The following is a 22,427-nucleotide window of genomic DNA, read 5'->3' on the forward strand; positions in this document are numbered from 1 at the left end:
TTGGCCTGCCAAAGGCATGAAGACAAATTTCTTTTAACAAGCCCTGACAATTTTCTGGCCGTTTGTGGCTTTTGTGATGGGGCCGCCGCCATTCGCCATTCCTAACAAGCGAACGAAACCATTAAAGCATTTCATTTGGCGGCTGTCAATTGGTTTAAATTGGTCAGTGGACAAGACTAAAACAAAAACAACAAACAATGAAAGCAACATTGAGTAACGCAATAACGAAAACGCTCCAGCCAGACCATACAAAGTCTCTTAACAACCTCAGAAAAAACCAGTGAAGGAATTGAAACCAGTGAAGTGAGCCGAAGTTAAAGCAAAAACTCACACACATATCATGCGGCCAAAAGAAAAAAAAACTAAAACAAAAAACCAAAACAACAACACTTGAGAAAAAACATTTTTATGTAAAATCCCCATTAAAGGCTTCGTCTTTCTATCCTTTTGGGATGCTGGCTGGCTAGCTGGCTTATTGGATAATGGGAATCTCTTTGCCTTCACAGTTCCCTTTAAAACTTGATAAAGCATGGCAACAAAACAAGACTTGAGAGGAAATGTACGAATTTCATTGTTGTTCTCATCATCATCATCATCGTCGTTGGTCGTCGTCTTCGCCTTTTGTGCCATATGTTGTTGTTTTGTTCGGAATTGAAGTTATGTTTTGTAGCACAAAACACATCATTAAGTATAAAAATTCTTAAAATGGAATTTTAAATCATTAAAAAGCTTTATTGTACCAACACAAATACACACCGTTCTTCTCTTTCTGTCTTCCATACATGTTGAGGATCCTGAATGTTGGTGCAAAAAAAATTGTAGTTGCCATATTGAGAATATTAAAGTTAACAAGTAACTGCGGCATTATAATGGGTTTTGGGGCAAATTCTCACCATTTTCACTCAAGCTACAGGGACACCATTGTTAGATCAGGAAGAATATTATTCTTCATGGACTTTATTATGAGCTAGGGTAGTTCCCCTTTTCGAATTAATATCCAGCAAATTTGAACTAGTTCATAATAAAGTGGTATTTTCGCTACATTCTTTTAAAGCAGTCCACAGAGAGCCATTCTTTAATTCTTACTTTGATGACAGGTGTGAATATTGTGTGGTTTGGACTGAAATAAAAAAAAAACTTGTTTACTTCAACACATTCTTACCACTTTTTTATAACACTAACAACACAGCTTCCACGTAAGTTATTTGTTGTGGTCCATATTATGAGACCGTGTCTAAAACACTTCAAATAATATAAATATATTCATATTGTATAAAATATCTTAACAGTTCGCGAATTCTTAAATGGTGAACCTCACCTTCAACGATTGTAAAACTTTTTTGAATATTGCCATATACATTTCGCTCTTTACTCAAAGAGTGGCATAACTCAGAAAATGCTTTGTCTGAATTAGGAATTCCCATTTTTTCTGCTACTGCACCTTTATCTTGTGTAAAATTTTCAAGTTGACATCAATAAAATTCAACTAGTTACAGCTTATTTACTAGGAGTTTGGCATAAATCAACAATGAAGTTTTTTGAGTTTATGAAGCACTAAAACACTTCAAAGTTTACTTGATCTTGCACACAAATTTAGCACTGATATCCGGAAAGCTCTTTACGAAAGATGGTCCCAGTAGTTATTTTAGTTTTTGTGTAATAACATGTTTAAGTTGGAAAGTCAAATGTCAATAGCCAACTTACAACGCGTTTTTCTCGAAACCGGATTTTGTGAGATGTGACGCTCTTTGAGTAAATGAGCGATATGTTCTTGAACAAGATACAATTTTGTCCGCCCGTCTGTAGTAATCACTCTAGCATCCACAAAAATTTATACAGGACGCAAAAATCGGTCCAGGTTTTGGTATAGCCCCCATATAACGGCACCGCCCGATTTCTAAGCCAAAGCTTGGATATAATTTGGCATTTTTGGAGATACGACTTCGGGTATTTATGGATACGATATGTAGGTCCACACACGATTTGGCTCTTATTTGGCTTATATGTTTCAAAGTGGTTAAAACACGTCCAAAACACACCAAAAATTTCGGACACAGGTTTTGTTTGACCTGGGCCTATATAAAAGACCAACGATTTAAAGATTCTTATCTAAATTTTCGAACAAAGTCTGATGTTGTATGACATTTATTGTTCCCAGTGGTTAATAACTTTTCCATCAGAAAAGAAACTGATTACTAAATATGTATTAGTTCATTAAATATGTATTAGTTCCTTGTTCAAAGTAGTCTGGCTTAATCCCATTGTTGTTGTATAAATATTTTATTAAAACAACTCATTTATTAGTGGAGATAATTTGGTATTGTATAGTGTTTCGTAGGCGACCATTTCACACAAAACTATGCAATATTTTTCAAAAAAAAATATGAAAGTAGATCAAGATGTGCCTGTGTTAAATGAAACTGGCAGTTTTCTTAAAAAAGGGGGTTTTTTGGGCTAAAGACTGGGGGTAACCCCTTAAGACACTCTCGAACTCCGGGAAAAAGTGATCGAACAATGTCGCGTCGCATTGAAACCCAGATAATAATCGATAGAGATAGTTCTTCCAATCATCCTAAAATTTGATCAGTATGTGACAGATCCCAGTAAGCCACAAAAGTCATTGTTTTGTTTTTGTATACCACTCACAGTTACATCAAAGGAAACTATCCAGCTGTCGTTCATCAGAATTGATTTTGATAGCAGAACTGTACGACAACACATAGCAGTCGGGAAAGTAACAAAAAAACGTCGTGTCAGAGATCGCAGGCAAGAATTTATATATTAAAAGCTGTCCATGAAGCCACACTGAATACACTTGTGTGCTATTTATTTAATCTTTCCTTTTCCAATAGGGGAAATGTATGTTAATTTATTACGATTCCTTTCAGTCAACTTGCGCTAATTTTGCGACAATAGTCTTCTTTTCTTTGGCTCTTTTGCCACCGTGTCATTAGCTCAGGTTAGAGATGAGAATACAGATTTTATAATAGCGAATTCACAAAACGTGTCTGATTTAATAAGTTCCTCCGATTTTCCGATTTTATTTTTTCAGTAGCAAACCCCGGTCCGCGTTGCTGACCCGTCGTAAGGAGTTTTAATGACAACTTTGTATGGGCTTTATACATACTTTACAATTCAAAAATAGGTCTTTTCCACCTCACTGTCATACCAAGGAGGATTTTAAATGTACCAACAGACTTTGTCTGTAACCTTTGTTTTCTCTTACAGACTGTCGGATTTTTTCGCCCATTCATGCTGTTTAGGATTTATTATCGTACATGTCCCCTGTGTTTATCCTAAAGCGATCTAATTATAAAAGTTAAAAAAACAATGTTGAAGTCGAATTCTCCCGCTTTTTGAGACGTATATCTATTAGGTTTTCATGGCTGATGAACCGTTGAACCTTACAATTTAAGGAAATTTGTACATATACCGTTTTTCTTGATCGGGGGCGCAACCACCATTGTCTCGAAAATTAATTTGCAAGCCGATGCACTCATAAGTATAGCAAATATAGCGATAATAAAACAATAGGCTCCCGAAATTCGCCTAGAAATATAAAGCATTTTTGACCACGGGATATTCCTGAACATTTTCTGAAAAGTGCATGAAGTTATGTTCAGTAGTTTTGAAAAATAATGTATTGAAAAGAGTGGGCGTTGTCATTAGTTTTCAAGATATAACATATTTAAAAAAGTGTCCTGTATTTTGGCTCCAAATATGTACCTAGGGTACACACAAACCCACTACCTCCCAAAATTTATGCTGAAACCGATATAATCATAAGATTCTGATTCTGATTGAAAAGAAATTCCATCGAAAACCCTTGATTTAAAATCAATATATTTTTAGATGTCAGGAGTTCATATTGTTGGATCCATCTAAATCTATATAAATAAAAATCAAATGTCTTTCGTTGGTAATGGCATCAGTTGAGAACGGCTGGACCGATTTGGACAATTATTTTTTTTTGAAATGTTCGTCATAACCCATCTTAGGTTTTTATGCAAAGAAAATTTGACCACGCCAATTTTTTCAATTTTAATGCTTTCTACAAAATCTACTGAACTGATTTTCCTGAAATTGTCATGGAATGTACAGGGATGGGCTCCGGTAAAAATAGGCTACAACGTTAGTTTCGGAGGGGGCGGGATAATTCACCTATACCCTATTTTTTAAAAATGCTATATTTAAAATAATTACATTCGTAATCGGTTTGGAAATTAATTTGCGAGACAATTGTCATTGTGTCTCCGACCTTACCTACTTTTTAGGACCCAAAGACTTGGCCAACCCCACTTTTTAAAATATGTATCTACAAAACTACTGAACCGATTTTCCTGAAATTGGGAATGCACAGGGATGGCCCCCGAAAACTGGCTACATATTGAAATGAATTCCAGAGGGGACGGGGTACCTCCCCTATGTGATATTTTTAAAAAACGCTATATTTGCAAAAATTACACATGTATCGGTTTAAAAATTTACGGATTAATCTACAATGTAGTACTTCTTTGGGGCCTAAAGACCCGACCACGCCTGTTTTTTTTTAATGTTATATCTCCAATACTACTGAACCGATTTCCATCAAATTTGCAGTAAAAGGTCAATTTTTGCCGTTGTTATGTATATTCTATGAGGTGGTGTACCTTCTTCACGCTTTTCTTTTAAACGATATATGTATAAGCCAAACTTATGATTATATTGGTTTAAGCATTTTTGAATTGTCAAGAATAAAGTCCATAAAAAGTTGTCATTAAAACTCATTAGGACGGGTCAGCAACGCGGACCGGGGTCTGCTAGTACTATAATTATTATTATAATAATATATGTAGATATCATATATAGGTATATGTGAAAACTAATGCTTCCTCTGAAGTTTTGCATAAATTTTCTTACTGAAACTATGTCAAAGGCCAAATGGTGCATTTAAGGACATAAAACTGCGGATCCTATACAGCAGACCTCATAGTATATTTTTATTTCAGAGAACATTTTTCTTCTCCATGTGGCAACTGTGATCAGCAACCACATTATTCAGCAACAACACAATCTGTTTATTTTTTCCTCGTGAGTGTTGCTTTTTTCCTGCTTCTGTTTATCGTTTTTAGTGCTTCTCCATATACAACACCAAACAAATGCCATAAAAGAAGAAGAATTTCCAATGCATTTGCTTTATTTGGTATGTAACAATCACAAAAAAAAAAAAAAACTCGGCAAAGAGAAGGCAAAAAGGCTCTGAAACGCAGCACCAAAAAAAACTCTAAATAAAAGATGCAGCGAAAAATGTTGCAAGTTAACTTAACGAACCTTTGAATGGTAAAAGAAAAAAAAACATCATCAAGGGGGACCAGCACAGTAGTCAGAAACAGAATAGATTCATTTCAATTTTAGTTAGGCTTTCCAAATAAAACTAGAATTGATTGAGCTTCAAACTGTGTTTTTGGCCGTTACCGATACTAAACTAAACTCAATAACTATTGCCAATTTGTATAAATTTTCTCATATCTAAAACATTTTGTTTATTTTGAGTTATATTCACCAAATCTATCAATTTTACTAAAGATAATTAGATTTGAGTGTATAAGAAGCTGCTGTGCAATTCCCCAAAAATATGGTTAATTCGGTGCCCTTTAAAGGACACCACTGTGCTATAATCACCAAAAGTATATTTGTGTAGAAGGAAAAAAACACCATCCAACTCGCCTTTAAGTAAAAGATCTGTTGTCGTTTTCTTCAAGACGTCTTAAAGGCTTCCTTTAGCAGCCGCAAATGTTTACGCAAGTTGGAAAAATGCAACAACAACAAACAAAAAATAAAATTGGAAAAAAGAAACTTTAACTCGATTGCATTTGCTACAATGAGACATTAACAACAAACGGTGGTGGCGACGACCGTGGCATTTGTTGCGATAGCAAACGTAACCCAAGACTCCCAACCAACCAAAGTGCACCAGAAGAAGAATACTCGAATATCTAAACCAAAAAAAAAAAAACGAATGCAAAGAAAATACAAACCAATATGTTGTTGTTATTGGTGGTACTAGCGCTGCTGCTCTTGTTGATGTTGTTGCAAAAGTTATATACTTTATACAGCATGTTGCACGTTGCACGAAATGCATGTTATGTTCCCGGTTTCTTCTGTTCCTGTTTTTTCGCATTTGAAATTCTTGTTGGACTTTTTATTTGTGCTGCTGCTGCTTTTATTGTTGTTTTTGTTTTCTTAAACAGTCTTATATCTTTGCAAGTACTTTTGGAGCTCGTTAAACATTTTTGTGTGAATATTTTCTTCATTGGCGTTGTTGCAAGCTGTCCTGATGTTGATATTCCTTATGGTGGTATTTAAAGTTAAATGTTGTTATTGTTGTTAGTGTAGCCAGCCCATCATGGCACGGTAAACGAAAAAATCCTCTTTTATGCAACACAAGAAAAGTGGTTCCGTTTCGTTTATCTTATGTTCTGCTTTTTCGTTTCAATTTTGCAGTTATTGTGCCTCGGTTGCTGAGGAATGGAATTATCAAATCGATTTATTCTCTGTTTTGGTTTTGAAAATTAAATAAAATATAATAAATTGTAAATTATATTGAAATAAATTTAAAGGTATATGTATGTAGAACATTCAAATGTAGTTTGGTCAAGTTGATTATATAATCAGTTAAAGGTAGCTCAGAAATAGGACACCTAAATATATATCATGGAAATAAAAAATTGGTAACTCTGCTAAAACAATTCGGTAAGTAGTGACATAATATTGTCGCGGTTTTTCACTTAGTAGTGGTTTTAGGACAAAATGTGGAACTCAAACGACCGAAACATAAGAGGCAAATAGCCAGCGGCATTGCTTTACTGATAGAAAAATACCATTATTAATATAAATATGTTCGATTTGTTGATTTTTTCTTCTAAAGAGTAAAATACTAAAACTAGCGATTGGCTCAAAATGTTTTTGTTTTTGTAATCTATCAGTGTAATAAAAAATAATTAAAAAATTAAGTTACAGTGTTTTTTTATAAATGTACTTAAAACTAGAAAATAATTTTGTATGATGGAATCTCTCAAATAAAACGCTTTCCCTTTAATACTGTCACAATTTTTAATTCAAATGTAAGCGTTTTATTTTAGAGATTCCATCATGAAAAATTATTTTCTAGTTTTAAGTACATTTATAAATAAATCACTGTAATTTAATTTTTTAATTATTTTTTATTTTTAACTTTTCAGTAATATTCAGAGTACGTAAAAATACTTTAAATAACATTTCCAATCGTTTCGTTTCGTATTTTCCATAGGAACAATACAAAACGAAACATAACCCTCGTTGGCCGAGCTCGCTGTTTAGTTTTGTTTTGTTTATATTCGTGAGTGCGAACAAAACGAAAAGCGAAAAGTACTCAACTCCACAAGAGCAGATAGAAAACGGAATAGTACTAAACACATGTGAATAAATCAAAAACGTTTGGTGGTTGATAAAATTTACTGTGGTATGCTGATGCTATCTTATAGGGTTGTTAAGCAATCACATGTGTGTGTGTCTGAGTGTGTCATTGACAAACGCACGGCAAACGTTTCCCAAAAATACTTCTTGTTTCGGTGGTGAATGAAACCACTCGGCAAAGCATAACCGAAGTTACATTTCCGCAATCGTACGGTTTCCATCTTTTTACATTGAAAAGTTTGTGTTTTTGTTTTGGTTGTGAGAATGAAACGGTTCAGAGAAGCTGAAAAGTTTGTGGCTTCGTGTGATTGGTGCGGGAATCGTTTTGTTTGTTTCCGTTCATTGGTAATATTGGATGATATTGGACCCACAGCTTATCTCCGAGTCCGAACGGCGTGCCCTAAGACACCACTTGTAGATAACTTTTATATGGCTGAAATACTCAGAAAATGTCGCAAACCTTACTGAAGGATATTTTGCCACCGTTGAAAATTTGATTTTGCCTGGCTGGGGAATCGTTTTGCAAAAAGGTGACAAAGCGAACCATGCTGCAATGTATGTATAAAAATCCAATTGGACATATACCATGTAATTTGCAATAATGCAAAAACTGGGAATAAGAAAATGTGGTTCTCTACACAAAACACATTATATATTAAGTAGAAGGCCCGTTATCTAGCAGGCGCGTGATTGCAATTTGCATCAGGGGGAAGATCAGTAGTTCTATTTCCATATGTAGCCTACTTTGCCAGCATATGACCTCCATGAAATAAAATATAGACTAAAAACATTTTTTGTATTTTTCATACAGAAGTAATGGTCCATTTCACCCGCTAAATAATATCAGATCATCAGCCAAAATTGTAAGCATCTTCTTCTACCTAAACTTTTACCTCGTGCAAAATTTCGTGATTATTGAGCTATAATTGCGAACACTATCGTGTTTATGATAACACTACAAACAAATAACTGGGTATATAAGGCTATAGCTCTGTTATCTTATCATGTACACCAACACAATTGAAATCAATAGAAAGGTCAAGCGTTCCTCTTCCAAGTATAGCTCTCTTCCACGAAAAAAGATATAAGCTGTATACTAAAAATTTTCACTGTTTTCATTTTCCATTTAACCCTCTTAATATTATCTGATCGCCATCTCAAATTGCAAGCTTCTTCTTTGTCATATACTCTTACCTTATTTAAAATTTTGAGGTGATCAGACTATTATTGCGACCTAGAGAGCAGCTACAAAATCAGACAAAAATTATGGTTTTGGTCCATTTCACCCGCTAAATATTTCACGATCATCACCAATTAAAATAGCGATCTATTCTGATGTAAAACCAACCTCCATACCAAATTTTGTGACGATCGGTATATAATTGCAGCCTGGAGTTTAATAACAATTTAGAATGGACAGACGGACGGACACACATCTCAAAATCGCTTTATCTCGCCGAGATATGAAGATTGGTATACCACATTGGGGGTCTCCGACGAATATTTCGCGGTGTTACATGAATTTTTACCAAAATAAACTTATAATACCCTTTCCACATAGTGGTGTAGGGTATAATTATAGCCCATTTAAGCCGAAAATGTAGATCAAATCCTTAAAATATCTGAAATCGGGTGGTACCGCTATATGAAGGCTATACCAAAACTTTGACCTATGTCCATGAGGTCAGTTTCTGTACCATTGGAAACCCCAAATGCCAATTTACAGCCAATTCGGCCTAAAAATAAAGATAGAATCCTTAAAATACTTTAAATCGGGTGGTACCGCTATATGGGGGCTATAAGAAAAAATGGACCCATATTGGGTTTGGTTTAAGATTTATGTATTGTCATCCAAATCTGAAAAGTGTGCAAAGTTTTTGTTCGATTTGTCAATTTCAACTGTGTGGAAAGTGAGTTACTAGATTTGAACCAAAATCGGGTGATACCGCTATATGGGGGCTGTAAGAAAAAATGGACCCATATTGTTTTGGTTTCATATTCATGCATTGTCATCCAAATCTAAAAAGTGTGAAAAGTTTCAGTTGGATTAGTTAACTGCAACTGTGTTAAAAATTATTTACTAGATTTGAAATAAACGGACACCAAAGCAAGTTAAATAAAACACTGTAAAAATTAGACCCATTTGTTCTGATAACCCCATATACGCTTATCAATCCATAGTAAGACTGGTCTTGGATAATTTCGACCTTGGGCTCCAATTACATATGCCCTTTATTTAGGCGATATTTATTAAGGGCTGTTGGAGTTTTCAAATTTTTGGAAGTCCTTGTGGTTCTGTTAACAATCGTATAATAATATATTCGTGATTCCGTACTTTCCAACATAATTGCCGAATTCTCTAAAAATCCTACATTGACCAATTAAAATGGCTAGTCGGCACGATAACTACGGTGGACGGTTCTGTATTGCCGCGGAGTAATCTTCGACCAGGGACCATCACCTCAACAATAGCCGCATCCGAGACTACTGCCATATAAGTAAAGGCGCTGCTTGCTGCGTAGATCATCTCCCAGTGTATCTCCAACTTCGTCTTCAGATTCATGGTCGGAATACGACACACCCCCGCAGTCTCCCCAACAACAAGAAACGCAGCATCTAACACCATACGCTTTTGTTCAGTGCCCGAAATGCATCGTTCCTGCACTTCAATAGAAACGGTCTCCTTAACAAAATCAGCATAATTTAAGATTTTATGAGTCGGAGGAACGTCATGTTCGCCGCGATCCAGGAATCAAAGCTGACCGTCACCTGTAGCTTGCAATGTTGCGATGGTTACAACCTCTTGCCGAAGGACTTGCCTTTCTCATACAACAATCTATCCAGGACAGACAATTTACCAGTCACCGCTTCAGAGAGCTGTCCATTCCCTCAGATCCTCGTGTAAATGAGAGAAAAAAGGTACTATGTCTATAAAAGACCTCAAGAAGTTGTCTGCCTATAGAGGGCCTCAAGGTGTCTTGTGTCTATGAATGACATCAAGATTTCTTCTGTCTATTGAAGAACTCGACAGGTCTTCTGTCTATAGAAGACCTCAAAAGATCTTCTGTCTATAGAAGGCCTCAAAAGGTCTTCTGTCTATAGAAGACCTTAAGAAGACTTCTGTCTATAGAAGACCTCGGGAAGTACTCTGTCCATAGAAGACCTAAAGGAATTTTCTGTGTATTGAAATCCTCAAGAGCTTTTCTATCTATAGAAGTCCTCAAGAGGTCTTCTGTCTATAGAAAACCTCAAAATGTCTTCTGTTCATAAAGACCTCAAGTGTTCTTCTGTCTATAAAAGACTTCAATAGGTCGTCTATCAATAGAAGACCTCAAGAGGTCTTCTTTGTATAGAAGACTTCAAAAGGTATTCTTTCTATAGAAGACCTCAATAGGTAGTGTGTTTATAGAAGACCTCAAGCCAGAAGATTTCAATAGGTCTTCTTCTATAGGAAACCACTAGAGATCACAGCTGCCATCCTGCTGGTCGAATACCCGAAATCAGAATTTCGGTAACAGACTCGAAGAGGTGGTCATATTATCCCAGCAAAATGTTCGATGTCATTCAATCATGGGTGCAAGTGACCTGAATTGATGAATTTTATATGAGCGTGGACCCCAAAAGATGATATTAATTTTTGGATCCAAAGCATGTCATTTACACCAATGCTTTGCCATGTCATTTTCAACAATGCTTTAGCATGTCATTTCCACCAATGCTTTGACATGTAATTATCACCAACCCTTTGCAATGACATTATCATTACGAAGAGAGTTTTAACAACGTTGGTTGTGATTTCGAGTCTCCTATTGTAAATAATTAATCTTATATATTTAGAAAAATGTGTATAAATAAAAACACAAAACTCATCTCTATTGGATCGATGGAATGGGTTCAAATGCTGATGAAAAGATCGGATCTTTCCCGACTTCCTTTGCATTGGTTCAAATGTTAATGAAAAGATCGGATCTTTCACGACTTCTTTTGAGCCAATGCAAAAGATGCCATGAAATCACGTCATCGCATGGAACCCCTTCCTTCAAATTTTGCTGGGTTAATTTAGAGATTTTGTACCATTATGTCAGGAAGCATAAAATTGCCCTGAAAAAATATAGTATCGATATAAACATGAGCACAAAGAGTGCCTTCGCTAAAAATTTCACAAGGATCTTCGAACAGAACTTACACTGCATTTAAACATAAATATTAAACTTTTGGGAGGGTGGTATCCTAAGTTGTGGTATCCTATTTTGTATTAAAAAATCCGAAGTTTGGACCAAATACGTTGTACCGTTCAGGGATTTCGCTCGCACTCTTTTAGCGAAAACTCTTAACTTTTGTTGCGGAGGTAACGGAAGGAATGGACGGATAAGCACTATCTTCGAAATTTATCTAAGATTCACAGATACATTTATTATGATATGCAAAGTTCACACCAATGAAGTATCGGGTTCGAAAGTTATCGTGGGCTCCAGTCGTTTCGGTCCATTTGTGGACTTGCTCTAGAAAAACCTTGTACCGTCGTAATAGGGGCCACAAGAGCAACGAGTTGCAAAAAATCAAAAAGATTCTAGAGCAGTTTTTTTCCGAAATTTTGTATGGGACGTACCCGAAGGAGTGGACCGATATAATACTTATTCGAACCTGTAAAAATATTACGATGTCCAAAGTATGGACAAAATCGGAAATTTTGTATGGGACGTGCCGGAGGAAGTGGACCGATATGGCCCATCTTCGAACTTGATCTGAATTTGGACAAAATATTACGGGGACTGAATCGGATCTTTATTTATATTCCTAACAAAAATCCAGCTCCATATTTTTTCCTGCTTTTGCAGTGGTTTTATATCCAGTTAAGCTCTCACTACACAAGAGATGTGATTAAAACAAACATTTTTGCCCGTTGATATTAATGAACATTCCAATAACGTTTGGTTAGTTTTTGTCACATAACAAATACCTTCACCGGAAAGTATCCCCAAAAGTTCTCTGCCCTATCCTTTGCACTTATTTTTCATCAATACAATGGTAGTTTATTTACGGACCCTCTCTTTATGTTTGGATGACAAATTTTTTGAAGAAGTGGTTTCAAAAATACAGAAAAGAACCCTTTTAAATCTAAAGGAAACTTGGATTTGAAGATTTGTTTTATTCTACAATAAAAGCAAATAACAATAAAGACACACATAAAAATCATCAACAACAGACACGGCTGAACCTGTTTCGATTGACTCCGCTACTTATTTGGTTTCTCTTTCTTGCTAAAGTTTCCAAATATTGATATATATCTCTACCGAAAACTACCAAATCCTGTCTTCCAGAAGACAGTGAACTAAGAAGAACTGGTTTCCTGCATATATTTTTGTTTTAGTTTATCTGTCGAACAAACTTAACAATTTCCTTCAGGAATATCCCAAAGAAATACAAAACAATGGCAAATTTTTGTTTGTTTTGTTATTTTTTTTTGCGGATTGTTGGATGGATTTCTTTTTTCTTGCTCTTCAGTTTGGCACACTTGGCTGGGTGCACAACCACCAAAACGTAATGTAAGAAGATCCTTTTTTAAGATATGAACACACAATGAATTTAATGTTGTGGTACATATTTTTTGCAATGCGACCAAGCTGTAGCCGCCTGCCTGCCTAGTGATGGTCAAGGTACAATCGGGCGTAAGGTTTTTTTATTTGTATTTTGATTGTTTGGCGAATAGTTTATAGAGTGTTTAAGAAAACATTTAAAAAATAACAACTATAAATTTATTTACTTAAGCCATCTTAAAAATTATTACCCAATGGGAAACATAAAAATTCGAACAAATTTGTTCTTAATTAGGGTACACGAAATAAACGTGGAGAATGCGATTGAAATTATTTGTAAATTTAATAAATTTTATGATGATCTGTGGCCAATTGGTAACCTATTTCAAAATTGATTAGGAAAATAGGATATGTTTATAACAGAAATAGAAAATCGTGGATGTTAGGGAAATCCAAAGGAAAAATGAGAAATGCATGCACATAAATACATATATATAACCACATATATTTCACATTATAAAATTAAACATAGAAAAACATATTTTTCTGGCGTATAAATATTTCTTACACATTGCCTAGAATGCAACCGAATATAATTTGCAGTTTTATTTGTAGTGGAATGTTATGATTATATCAGTTAATTTAAACTTATTTAACCCCACCTCACAATAACAACTGGAGGGTGGACTTTAAAAACTCATAACCAACACCAGAAAATAGTTTCGAACTTGAAGTAGTATTATTGCTTTTGTGGCAATTGTAACAAGCGAACCAGCTTAACAATACCAGCTCTCCCCTTTTTAAGACGAATATCTCCAAGTTTTCGTTTTGTTTTCAAACAATTGTTGCTGTTTGTTGGCGATTTTTTCTTTGTATATGAATTCATTTTTTTTTTCTTTATTTTTTAACCAGTCATTGTGTTTAGCGTTGCTGCATGGTTTATGGCATTGCATGTTATTGTTTTGGAATTGAAACTAGTAACAAAAAGACCGCTCAAATGTTTTGTTTTTGTTACTTCCTCAGAACCATAGAGCTTGGTAAAGCTTCAGGCATATTGACAACAGGAAAAAAGATTAAAATAAAAGTACATTACCAACACCACATATTTTTTGAAAATATATATGCATGTATTTTACTGTGGTATATTGAAATTGTCAGAAAATAACAGAAATAATAGCATTCCGCTCATTTACTCAAAGAGTGTTCTTACTCATAATTGTAGTTTTTTTAGTTTTTGCGGTGACAGCTGGGGAACAGACTTTGTTAAATGTAGTGAGATAAGTCGTGCACTAGGCTGGCACAAAAAAAATATTTTTAGTGCAATGCTCTACTTGCATATTTTTCCATTTATCCAATAGATGAAAACCCTCAGTAATGTTGGCGACATTTCCTGAGTATTTCAGCCATGTAAAACTTATCTGCAAGTGGTACCTTAAGACACGCCACGGTCCCATATCATTGAGCTAATACGAATCGGGGTGCACTCATTGATATGAGAGAAGTATCCTTTGTCCCGCCTGGGATGTTTGTGGAACAATTATTATAGATGAAAACTTTTACAAGTTCATTGGTGCGGCTAAATAACAATTCCTACATCCTGTTTTGAAAATCGGCTCGGATTCAATATGCATATTGGAGAAATATCGAAATCTGACCCGAATTTCATAAATTGTTGTAAGATTCGTTTTTCAGTCACTTGTAAAGTTTTCTCATTGATTGGAGAACAATTGTGGCCTACAGAGCAATTTCTTGGAAATTCACCTTTGACCCCCATGCCTTAATGTGCACTCATAACAAGTAAAAAAGAATCAGTCGACTTTGCCCACAGATCTCAGCCTATGTGAATTGAAACGTTGTTCTACGGACAGATCGAATGTGGCCCTTTTTGGACATTTGATAGATATCGCGCACCCTAGTCATTTCAGTGGGTCATCCTATAACTTTTGGTTTAGTATGCAAGGAAACATGGACTTGTTCACGGGAAAACATAATATCGCTGTAAACAGGACCATAACAAACTGCATCGGTACACATTTCCAGACGACATTTGAACAGACACTAAACTGCACTTCGACAAAAAATTTTGAACTTTTGTGGGGGAGGTACCCTAAGGACAACATATTAAAAGATCCAAAGTTTGGACCAAATTGGTTGCCTCGTTCAAGAGGCATCGTGCATACCATTTAGTACCATTTTTTTAAATATAGGGGAAGTACCGGGAGTTCTGGATCGCTATTTCCCATCTTCGAACTGAAACTTAGTTTGGACAAAATATGGCGAAGGCCAAATTTTGGACCAAATCGGTTGATTAGTTCGAGAGTTATCGTGCTCTCCAGCCACTACATATGGTGCCATAGGGTTTGTTTTCTCAAGAAGTATGGATTTGCCACTGAAAAAACTTTTGCCGTCGTAATTGAGGCAGCGAATGCAAATTGCTTCCACAAAAAAGTGATTCGAGAGCAGATCTTAAATTGAATTCATCTGAAATTTTGTGTGGGAGGTACCCGAAGGAGTGGACAAATATCGTCCATATTCGAACGTGATCTATATCCGGTAGCTATATTAGGATATGTAACGTATGGACTAAATCGGTCACTCCCTTCAAAATTTTTGCTGCGCACAATTTTTCCAAACATTTTTGAACTTTTGTGGGGGAGGTACCTGAAAGAGTAGACCGATATGGCTTATCTTCAAACTTAAACTAAGTTTGGACAAAATATTACGAAGGGCAAATTTTGGACCGGATCGGCAGATCCGTTCGAGATTTATCTTGCGCTCCAACTACTACACACGGTGTCATAGGGGTTTTTTGCACCTTTCAGGCTATTTTCTCAGGAAGTACGGGGGCAGTGAATACAAGTTGCTACAACAAAACTCAAAACGATTCGAGAGCAAGTCCTAAACTGAACTTTTGCAAAATTGTGTGTGGGAAGTACTAGAAGGAGTGAATCGATTGAGTCCATATTGAAACCTCATCTAAGTCTGGTAGAAATTTCACGATGTGCAAATCGGTTACTCCCTTCAAGAGTTATCGTGTGCAAAAATTGTTCGAACATTTTCGAACTATTGTGGAGCAGGTACCGGAAGGAATGGACCGATATATCCCTTCTTCGAACTTAAACTAAGTTTGGACAAAATATTATGATAGCCAAATTTTGGACCGAATCCGTTGATCCGCTTGAGAGTTTTCATGCGCTCCAGCCAGCCAGACAGACAGAAAGACGGACATGGCTAAATCAACTCCAAATTGTCTGAAACGGATAAAAACGATAAAAACTTGGGTTAGGCGTCCTAATATGAAAAAACAAAGACAAAGAAAAAACCATCTAAAGTTGACGAACCCTTAAACGTTTTTAAGACCAAGATCTGCGAATATGCACCTGCACTGTCCGGTCCGTTAATAGAGAAGGTGTGATTAGTTGGCGGTTAGTCACAGACAGATGTACTTGCATAGTACATGGATGATAGTACTGTCGTACAGGAATACGATGGATTGGGAAAGGCGTCACAACAACACTGTATTATAGCTGCCATGATAAAACGCAAGAGTTTGTTTGTGGATTTGTAGTTAGTCGGAGGTCTCCAGTTTCAGCCCGGTGAATGAAAGACTTACTTACAGTCTTATTTGCGCCCATGCCCCCACCGAGTCCAGGACGAGTAGACCAAAGCTATATTTTACGAAAGCTTAGAAAAAAACATACGATCCATACGGCCCATGAATTAAAATTATTCCAGTAGATTTTGATGCTAAATTTGGAAAAGGGAATATCTTTGGCCCAACAGTCGGGAACTTCAGTCCTCAAGTTAACATCTGACAACGGTAAAAAACACATTGTGATAGAAGGAAGACAGTTACCGAGCGTGTTGGATCGGAGCAAACATCGATATGGAACAGGTATGTACCCGATTAAAACCATCAAATAAAGTATGAACACACACGACACGGAAGTTGGAAATCGATAAGCTACAACCACAACACATAGCCATGGCATATTCCACTCAACTGGCCCAATTGCTTGAGGAAAGCATCACAGCACCACTCCAAGCAAACAGCGCAAAATCTTTTTTCCGCAAGAAAAAGAGAGAAATCGAAAATCAGGGAAGCGAAAAGATCAAGATGTCCAGGAGCCAGAATGAAGTCCGAAAATTCTACCAAAGAGTGAAACATCAAACAGATAGCTTTGATAAAGGCACATCCTCCTCCAGAGACGAGCAAGGTAACGTGGTAACATAGCACATTGGGCCCAATGGCAGGTTTCTGAGGCAAAAAGTCTAGTTTTGAAGTCATATATTTGTATAAATTAGTAACGGTATTAGATTCTTAACACTTTGAGCCACTTAGAAACAAAATCATTTCAACCTGGCAAAGCTTCGTGGTCACATACCGAGCTGTCAAAGATATTGCATGTTACTTTGTAAAATTTTATAAAAATTTATCCAACGAAGAACAAATTTGTTTCGCTCGGCAATTAAAAACCGCTGATTTAATAAACAGTTTTTTTAATGGATAAAACGTGTAAAGGTATGTAAATTAATATTCTGATTAAGAAATAAAAGAAGTTAGATTTGGTACGGAATATTTGAAGTAGACTTGTGGTGCATTTTTTGTGTAGTTCGCATTGTAGTTTAAATAGTTTTTGGAATAAAACTCGCGGTATTGCGACGTATTGTCGAAACTATATATATCTGATAGAAGGTAATAGTGAGTACTAAATGTGTAAAAAAATTTCATGTCCGTATGGATCCGAATACTTATAGAAAATTACTTACAGATAGCGTGACACTTAAAAATGTGGATATTTTAATTTATTAGACTGGGTTGGGACTGGACGATGCTCAATATGACACAAGTCGCCAAATTTTATAGTAATCTTATCCGAGTTACACCAAGCATTGAAATCTTCAATATTCTAGATCTTTAAATTTAATAACTGGTACTACAAACACCTACTAAATTTCAAGATCTTAACCTGTAATTATAAAGTTTTCAAATAACGGACGCGATCGCGGTTTTCTACTTCCAAAACATAAATTAATGATAGAGGTCACAATTACTATTGTTTTGTATACCAATGCGTCTAATAATCTCTGAGATTTCGCGTTTGGCTAAAACTTGTTGTGGGGGAGGTCCCCCACCCCCTCCATTTTTCGGTATAAAAAGTACCTTACGATCTATTCTCAGACCTTATGAATCTACAAACAAAATTTTATCAAATTCGGTCCAGCCATTTCAGAAGATTTATATTTCGAACATCATGGTATACCTGAAAAGGTTTTTATATATATGTAGATATATATCTGAACCGATCAGAGCCAAATTTTCAGGACCTGATTCTAACCTGAACAGGATTTACCATATCAAATTTTAAGGCGATCGGATGCAAATTGTGACCTTTGTGGGGCTTAAAAATAAAATCGGATTAAATCGGATGAAACATATACATGAAAACTATATCTATATCTGAACCGATTCTTACCAAATTTTGCAGAAGTACTTTTATGCCCATTAAAAACATTGGAACGAAATTTGGTAGCTCTAGCTGCTTCCAGTGACTTGTTGCCTCAAAAACCTGTCATTGGGCCCAATGTGCATAGGTGTGGTAACATAGGTGTAATAGGTGTGCTCAGATGTGGTATCCAACACTAGAGAAGACGACGAAGATACAACAGATCCGATCCCAGGAGATGGTATTGAGTGTATACCGCCCGACCAAGATGAGGTGAAGCCGATGGCTTGCTGATCTAGCTGATCAACTTCACCATATGGCAGGAAGAAAGCGTACCCGATGATTGCAACCTGAACATCACGTGCCCCGTGCACAGGAAATTAGATAAGACAGTGTGCTCCAAGGCATAGGCAGGCATAAGCCTGCTCCCTATTGCATATTAGATAGCGTCAGGGATATTAGGGATATTGTGTAAACTACTAAGGCCTACACAGAAAAAAAGCCACCCCGGAAATTTTTATTAAAAGCTTTATCACCATATTTTTGACGAATGGCGATAAAATATTACGAATATAATGGGAAATTGTTTATCAAACATGAAAATGTTACTAGAAAGCGATCAATAAACAATTTAAAACAAATAATTTATGGAAATTTGTTTATGGTTATTACACAGAAAAAAATTTTAGCCATTTGATAAAAAAATTCAAAGATTCAATCAAAAATTTATCGATTTTCCGGCGATAAAAAATGTCATATTGACAAAATTCGATAAAATTATTTGATCACAAAGTAATAATACAACTCATAAAATATTTCACATATTGACAAAAATATTTATCAAAATATTCCACACTGTGCTTGATAAAACAATATATTTTCTTGATGGAAGCAATTGTTGAAACATTTTTTTCAATCGATAAAAAAATTTTCATATTTACAATAATTTTGCTGTTTTTTATTATATACAACCCCAAAAGCCAAATTGGACGAGAATGGTTCGATATTGATTTTAAATTAGATTAAAACTATTAATAAGTTATTACGGAAAGCGTAGATGTCATTTTAACAAATAAAATTAAATAACGCATTACTGAACTTCAACGCATTTGGTGCGGAAACTTTTTCGCGATAGAGAAAAAAAATTACACCGTACTTCATAGTAGTTTTTCGTGCTCTACGCGGCTATGCGGTAGTATTTTTAATATTTCCAAAAATTGCAAAAAAGTTATAACCATAATATTTATGGGCAGCTATTCTAACAACGACTGAATGCTCATACAAAATTTGGAATATTTTGATACAATATGTGAAATATTTTATCAGTTCAATATAAAAAATGGATAAATATTTCAGTCAATATGTTAAATATTTTATGAGTTGTAGTTTTATTTTGTGATCAAATAATGTTATCGAATTTCGTCAATATGAAAATTTTTTTATCGCCGGATTTTTTTTTTGTGTAATAAATTTTTGTAGTTAAAATGGTTTTCAACGTTTGTCGTATGTTCTCACTCTCAAGAGCGAGAGAAACAACTTTTTTAGGGCATAAAGAGAGCGCTACAACAATGTACTGTGTTCTTGCTATGTATATTTCAAAGCATGGTGATGGAATTTTTGCAACATGGAGGGATTGTGCGTTTGTTTGGCATTTGGCTTGTTTATTTATTTGTGCTCGGGTGAAGGCTTGTATGTATACAATAAGTTTGTTAATGTACGAGTTCTCATGTTTTTTTTCTGTTTGGTGGTTAAGGAAGGCAGATAACTGTTTTTAACCATCAGCTTGGTTTGTTTTGGCAGTTTCTTTAAAGCAGTCGTTGTACGTGGATCGGTAGTGCAGAAATAAATCTGTGTTTGTGTGTTTTCTTAAAGTAAAGGTGCTTTTCAAGTAAATTAACTGGCCAATAAATTTTATAATTGAATTTACGAATATGAAAAAAGATAATAAGAATATTTTATTGGACAAAGAAGCAACAGCATCTGATATTGGTAATAACATCAAAACATTTTATATCTTTGAAATATATATGGATGTACTATTTCTCACATTACAGATACCCATTTTCCGCTGATGATTTTCAATGTGGCAGAATAATGTGTTTTATTTCACAACGTTTAATGATGTTCCCTGTATTTTATATTTAAAAGTGATTTATTTGTTTTCTTTTATTAAAATTAAAGTGCGACATTAAATAATTATTTACTTCTGTTATTAATTATTCCATTCCGTTTTTCTTTCTTTCTTTCGTCAGTTATTTTTTATGTACCTATGCGTCTGTTGTTGCTTTTGTACTTGGCATTTCAGTTAAATAGATAATTGTGTGTATGTATCCTTTTTTGTGGCTTTTGGGTTTGTATTTAACAAAAAACAACAAAATAATTGTAAATATGAATATTTTTTATCGATTGGAAAAAATGAATTCAACAATATTTTTTGATCAAGAAAATATTTGTTTTTATCAAGCAAAATGTGGAATATTTTGATAAATATTTTTGTTTTAATCAATATTACAATTTTATTTTATCAACCTGGACTTTGTGATAAAATAATTTTATCAAATTTTGTCAATATGACAATTTTTTTATCGCCGGAAAATCGATAAATTTTTGATTGAATATTTGAATTTTTTATCAAATGGCTACAATTTTTTTCTGTGTATTGTCAATGCCAATGCGGGTTTAGTACTGGCAAATCCACAATTGACATTTAGTTTCGTCCGTCAGTCTGTGGTAATCACTCAAACCAGTGTCCAGTGTCCTATCCACAAAAGAAGATGCGTCTTTTGTTTGCAGGGGGCTATAGCCCCCATTGAGCGTTAACGACAGTTTTTTGTCGGAAATCGTCAAAAAAATGTCAAATCGTCAATAATTTTTGAAAAATCGTCAAAAATCGTCAACATGTTCCAGAAATAAGTTTGTTTGCCGTTTAATTAGATTTTTTGTCGATAGTTATGTCAATGAGACTTACTAAATAAAATAGACAGTCACATAAAAAAATCTAATCATATCTGAATTAAATTCCGCTATAAAAAACGGCTTTCACAAGGTGAACGTTTTTGCTATCGTTATCGAATTTCCAGTAATGCAGAAATGTAATGCTGGGTACACATTGTCAAAAAATCGTTAAAATGACCATAAATCGTCAAATTCGGCAACACTGACGGGAAGGTCAACTCTCCAATGAATTACACAAGTGGAAAAAGATATAAAAAATCTTGATATTGGATTGGAAATCTTGTGTAAGTTCAGCTTTTGGGACAAATGTTCTTTATCGGTCCACCTAAGTGATTCCAATAAAAGTGATTATTACAGCATTGATTTATAATTCATTATTGCGAATAGTATGTGTTCCACTTCTAGGTAAAATATTTCTTTATCAACTAACACTATAACTACAAAGTGAATGTACGTGTATATTCAACTTGCCTCATTAAAAAGAACTACATACATATTCAATTATCTTGATCTTTATGATTGTACAAATTATAAATAGCAACAAAATAATATTTTTAGAAAACAATTGTTATAAATACATTGTTGTCTTAGAATTTTAAAAATTAAAATGTTTTCGCATTCGAATGGTCAATGCATTTAGGTAAAAACATACATATGTATGTACATTTGCATTTTACTGAATATAAGCATTGCAAATTCCAATTTAAATGGCGAGTGTCATAAATTGCTCTTTGGACGTTCGTTATACATTCATACCACGACAGCAGCACTACGGTATATCAGGTTGACAAGTGTTGTGGCAAGACGTTGATGATGATGTTTGCACTCATAAATATGTCAACACATCATTTTAATGGCTAAAATGTATAAAAATGGATGTAAGAAGTAAAGCTCTCAATGTATGTCTGCATGTACCTATGTATGTATTTTGTTTCGCTAAATGTATGAACTAACAGCACGCTCTCCTCTTTCCGTTAAACGGAATCAAAATGTGGCAATTTTTATTAATAACACATTTTCCGTTTTGTTTCGAACTTATTTTTTTGTTGTATTT

Source organism: Musca autumnalis, unplaced genomic scaffold (assembly GCF_047663935.1).
Source record: "Musca autumnalis isolate F117 unplaced genomic scaffold, ASM4766393v1 scaffold_1, whole genome shotgun sequence".
Classification (NCBI taxonomy): domain Eukaryota; kingdom Metazoa; phylum Arthropoda; class Insecta; order Diptera; family Muscidae; genus Musca; species Musca autumnalis.